Source organism: Nannospalax galili, unplaced genomic scaffold, assembly GCF_000622305.1.
Source record: "Nannospalax galili isolate Female #2095 unplaced genomic scaffold, S.galili_v1.0 scaffold537, whole genome shotgun sequence".
Classification (NCBI taxonomy): Eukaryota; Metazoa; Chordata; class Mammalia; order Rodentia; family Spalacidae; genus Nannospalax; species Nannospalax galili.
In genome coordinates this window covers 2,196,517-2,202,922 of record NW_008339916.1, presented here as the reverse complement: position 1 = coordinate 2,202,922, position 6,406 = coordinate 2,196,517, and positions in this window count along the sequence as shown.

Sequence of the window (6,406 nt, the reverse complement as noted above, 5' to 3'; positions counted from 1 at the left end):
GAACATCACTAAAGACCCAAACCCAAGTACACGCAGTTTCAGCCACCTGATATTTGACAAAGGTGCCAAGAACACACAGTGGAGGAAACACAGCATCTTCAACAAATGGTGCTGGCAAAACTGGATCGTAGAAGGTAGAAGAATTAAATTAGATCCTTATCTTTCACCTCACACAAAAGTCAACTATAAATCCATCAAAGACCTCAATGTGATACTGGAAATCCTGAAAAAAATTAGAAGAATATATTGACAGTAACTTACAAGATACAGGGGTAAGAAAGGATTTTCTAAATCGGACAGCAGTTGCTCAGGACTTAAGGTCAGCAATCAGCAAGTGGGACCCCATTAAACAAAAACCTTATGTACAGCAAAAAAAATAATAATCAAAAAAAGTGAAGAGAAAACCCACTGAGTGCAAAAAATCTTCAACAGTGACACATCTGACAGAGGTTTAACTTCCAGTATATATAAAGAACTCAAAAAACAAAGAATTGAGAAGCCAAATTACCCAAGTAAAAGAAGGACTAAAGATCTAAACAGAGAGTTCTCAAAGTAAGAAATAAAGATTGCTAAGAAACATCTCAAAAATTGTTCAACATCACCAGTGATTAGGGAAGTACCAATTAAAACCACCCTAAGGTATCACCTTACGCCAATCAGACTGGCTAGCATCAAGAGAACAAATGATACCAAATGCTGGGGAGGATGTGGAGAAAGGGGAACGCTCGTTGACTGCTGGTGGGATTACAAACCTGTGCAGCCTCTGTGGAAAACAGTGTGGCGAACTCTTAAAAAACTAAAAATGAACCTACCATATGAGTTGGTTATACCACTCCTTGGCATATACCCAAAGGACTCATCCTATTATAGAGACACTTGTACAAGCATGTTTGTTGTTGCTCTTTTCACAATAGCTAAGAGAGAAGCAACCTAAGTGCCCCTCGACTGATGAGTGGTTAACAAAAAATGTGGTATATTTACACAATGAGGTTCTATTCAGCAGTAAAAAAAGATAAAATAATGAAATTTGCAGGTAAATGGATGGATATAGAAACTTTTATACTAAGTGAAGTAACACAGACTCAGAAAAACGAAAGATGTATGTTCTCCCTCATATGTGGCTCCTAGCACCAAACCTTTTAAATTCCAGGTCCTTTTAATAAGATGATGTTATACAGCAGTCCCTTCTGCATGAAATAACTGCCATCATCATGACTTCAGCTATACCTGCTTGCTAAACATCGTCACAGTTGGTCTAGTCGGCAGTTGTTCTCCTTCATAAAAGGAGAGGCAAATAGGTCACTGTACCCTCAGCAGGGTATCCAGACACTTTGCCCAGGCAACTGTGTGTGATTTGGCCCTAATCAGCAAGGTGTCCTGGATTTGGGGAGGGCTAAAAGATACAATCTGGGGAAGGCTGTGAAGAGAAGGCTTGATCCATGCTGGGTAATTCTAGTGTGTATACACTCAGGTCATTCATACACCTCAGCAACCCCTCAGTTATTTCAGTAAGTAAGCTAAGTAAATTCATTGATTACCCAGTAAAACTAATCAAACATTGGTTTGATGCTAGAACCTAAAAAGGGAATAAGCATTGCTTAGCATCACCAGGAAAATAATTCACTTAACAGATGGAATGACTATTTGTTAATGTCATCATGACTCCAAATTATTCAAAAAAAGAAAATGAGAATGTAAAAGGTGTTAAAATTATATGGGAATGGAGATGTTTTCCAAAATAGAAAAAATGAGAAAGACAAGCAAATTATGAGGATCTGTATAGGTTTATTATGATGTATAAAGATGAGACAAAATAGTATATACAGCTTAAAATTTCTAAGATCATAGTTTAGTCAACTAGTTTAAGGAAATATATATATCAAGGTTTATCTAAGAACAGTTGGTTTTTTACCCAAGCTTTATCTATATAGCACATGGTAATTAAAAGAACCACACTGATGGAACTAACCTTCTTGGATATTTAACAGCCATATTTGAGGCCTCAGGTAATCTGGGTAGAGGGAATTAAAAGACAGGTTTTCCCTTGCCCTCCTATGTTGACTAAGTTCTAGGGGACTAGGGAACATCTCTCAAAATGTCCTGTAACTGTGGTGAGTCACCTGTCCTATTATTCAGGGAGGCCATGGAGACCCCACGAGATGGATTTGAACAAGTGTCCAGTCTACAAAGAGGAGGTTCAACTCAGAGGAAACATTTCCTCCATGCTTCCAAGTTACGCCAGCCATGGTTGAGCAGGACCTTTGACTTACCATCACAAAGATGGAACTGGTAAAAGAATGGAGTCAGGGGCTCATCCGAAGCCCATGTGCCCCCTGAGGAAGAGATCTTCAAAACGACCATAAGTGTAAAAATAAATTGATTTATTTGGGCCAACTGTATGGTCTTAAACACCCAAAAGGAAAGTATAACCACAGAGTAAAATGGTCAGTATATTTCTTTAAGAGTTCAAGGGCTTACACCTCCCAGACATTAGGCTTAAATCTATATAAAAAGTTATTTAGACAATTATTTCTCATTGATGATTTTGTTCCTAATCAGAAAGTGCTGCTCAGATGTAAGACATCAAATCTGGGTCTGCAATACTGTAGTGCCCACTTGTAACTAAGGGAGACAACCCACTGCTGTTCTAAACTGATGGCTAAATTAGTTTTCTCCCCCCATCTAAAATCCTTTCCAAGGGAACTGACACTGATTATAACCACTCCAACAGCTATTAAAGTGGGTGAAAGCAAATCCTGAATCCATTACTTTAGTGTCCAGCCTTGGCAGACAAAAGAAAAATGAGGAGAAACCCAATAGAGGGATGATTTTGGAAGCTCTCATGAAGAAATGCCAATGTACTCTCATATTAACATTTGTAATTGGCCTTGTTATGACTTTTTTCTAGTTCCCTTTCTAGAACTTGTAATGCTAATTACTCTTATTTTTACTTCTTCACATCTCCTATTCAACAGAGACTTTCTTTTCCTCCTAGAGATAAGAGTTATGCAATTTGGGAGTCATTTAGATAAACCCACTGAGGGAGTACCCCAATTGCCTCACCCTGCATCCATGTTCAGCATAGAAAGAGCCAGAGCAGTTGTCTGCATCCCAATTCCCTATCTGCAAGTTGGGTAACCTCTTCAGATGGTGTGATAAGAATAAGAGGCAAGAATTGGCAAGGAGGTTAGTGTGAAAGACTCCCCCCAAAATTGTCATTTTCTTGGCTAAAAGTCAGTATGTCCTTGGGCCTCTTAGCAACATACTTTGTTGAAAAGGCCAAAAATGTTGAAAATATTTGGGAGCTCTTATTTAATCCTTAAAAGATTTTAGAGTAAATCCAGGGAATGGTGGCTCACGCCTTTAATTGATTTTTAAATCCTTGACCATCCTATTCTATAGAAAAGGACTCAATGTAAACCTTACCCCTGATTGTGTTATTAAATGCTTATCTGACTTCTGTGTATAGAATGGATCACACAAATCAAAGAGTGAAAGAAAAAGGTAAAAAAATGAAAGGAAGAAATGAAAGAGGTTTAAGAATAGACAGTGAGGGGCTGAGGAAAAAATGATACCCTGCGGTGTCCTGTGTCCTTCATATGCACACACATGCATGCATAATACACACACACACACACACACACACACACACGAAAGGAAAGAAGAACAAGAAGAAGAACAAGAAGAAGAACAAGAAGAAGAACAAGAAGAACAAGAAGAAGAACAAGAGGTACATGAAGTTATCAGAAAAAAGTGATGGGGAGATATGGGGCAAGTGGGGGAGGAGGGAGTGGGCATGGCTATGATCAAACCACCTTACATGCATGTATGAAATTCTCAATAAATTAGTTTTTGAAAACTTGCTAAAACTAGCTGTAATCATAACTTATTCACAGGCTCATCAAGGAGTGGGGGGGCAGTTACCCTTCCCACCCAATCAGTGAGGAAGGGGATGAGGATATATAATCTGAGACTACAAGGAGGCACCTCTCTCACCATTTTCTGGGGCTGGAGGGAAGTCACAGGATCTATATTTGAGTGTGAACTTTACAGTGCGGCCATAAAGGGGGGGGCACCCACTCCTCTGTAAGTAACCCCCCACCCTATGCCCTGTTAAAGAGAGAAGAAAAGAAAATGATACCTGTTTGGCTAGATATATTAGAGGGATCTGACTAAACTGCAAGTGGATGGCCTTGCATTGGGGAATGGCTAGGGACACTGATTTGACAGAGTGGGCCTTGACACCCAGAACAGATTATATGGGTTCCAGTGGGGGATCTATGGCCGGGTGCTGGTGGGGACCAGGCTATAAAGATTTTCCAGACTGTTTGAGATATTCTGTAAGAAATACAACAATATTTAATAAATACAAATTTTTAAAACTAGCTAAAGCTACAAATTTTAACATACCACCAAAAATATGATATTTTTGAGGAGATAGATGTGAAAATTACCTCGATTTGATATTTATACCTAGACTGAAATAGCAAATTTTATGCTGTATAGAAAACTATTATTTGTCAATCAAAATACTTATTTAAAATGTATTATTTTATGTTTATTTTCATGAAATATAAGCAAGGCATATGAGGCAAGAATCACAATATGTATTAACAACAGAAATTAAAATATCAAAAAAGAAAATTTTCACTGAGTAGAAAATATACTCCTTTATCACCAGGAAAAAATAACGTGCTTGGTATGTTAGAATCATTCGGTGCTTAAACAGTAGACTGAGAATCTGATCCGTAATAAAAGGCAATTAAAACTATGTGATATTTATGTTTTTAAACAACCACATTGACTACAACTGAATCACTTAGTGTGCTTGGTGTCAAACTTTGTCCAAATAAGTCTTTCACTTTTTTCTGCTAAACATATAATTTGGAATGAAATTTGGCACTATCTATTAAAATTTTGAATGCATATATATTTTGAACCGACAATTACACTTTGGGATTTTAGCCCATAGATACTTCTATGCACATAAAAGGGACATATGCATGTTGTTACTCATCAAAAAATAATTTATAGATCAATTCCCAAAGCATATGTAAATATGAATTAATAAGAAAATGAATACTGTTTTCCCCACATCCATATAATCTTCAATAAAGTATTGCAACTTGAACGACTTACCTAGCCTATTACTTCAATTTTTAAATTCTTTGTCTTATAGAGTCAAATTTATGTCCCCAAATGCCCTTCTCTGTGTGTTCATCCACTGGAGCCTGGCTAACCTGCCATGAGTCACACCTCTCTTGTAACAGTCATCAGTTTCCAAACTTTCCTCAGGTAAGGTTGGGGTTACTCATCTACCTCCCCACATCTCCGCTGGATTTGTCTGGCTTGAGCTTACATGTGACTTGTGCTTCCTGTCCCCACTGATGTGAGTTCATATGAGCAAATGCATAGCTGTCAGAGGTATAGCAACAGGTGATTAGGAGTCAGTTTAATACTGTAACTGTTCAGTAGAAAACTAATATTAGGCTCTCCCCTATGCCTTGTGATCTGTTTAGCCTCAGGTTCCTAGGCCTGATATCAATATCAGATATGGGCTCCATCTCATGAAGCATAATTTAAAGCTAATTAGAACTCCCATAATATGCATGCCACTATTGCACCAGATGGCCTTTCTTGCCTGGTCAGTTATTTTTGAAGCATGCATGTTCACAATTTAACATACTGAGGCTACTATTTGTAGGGCAACACTTTATTCCAATGCATTAGCACATTAACAGATCAAGTTTTCTTGGTTTCAACTTATGGTTCTACCACTTTCTAACTGCGTTATCATTAATAAATTCCAGAGACTCGGTAAGGCTAATTTCATGATCTTTAACATGTAAATAATACTGTAACTCAATTCTTAGAGTTTTCACTAGCATTGCATATATCAACTTATGTGATGGTTTGAATGAAAATGTCCCCCATAGGCTCCAAGTACTTAAACATTTTGTCCCCATATGGTGGCACTGTTTTGGGAGGTTTTATAAGGTGTGGCTATCCTGGAGGAAGCATGTCACTGTGGATGGGCTTAGCGAGTTCATAAGCGTTGCCCAGTCTCCAGCTCCTCTCTTGCTTCCTGTGCCTGCATGATGATGTGAGAGCTTAGTTTCCACTCCTCCTTCAGCCACATCTGCCACCATGCCTCCCTGCCCTGATGGACTGTAATTCCCCTGAACTGTAAGGTCAAATAAACTCTTCTTTCTATAAATTGTTTGGGCCAGTGTTTCTATCACAGCAACAAAAAAGTGACTAATACAACTTATTTAATAGACATTGTATGTACCGTGTAAGTATATTCCATTTCATTCATTTCTGATTTACCGAAGATTCTGGTAGTCTTGGTATATGAAAGTTTAAATAATGAAAACTGATGTCTACTATTTAAAAGAGGAAAAAT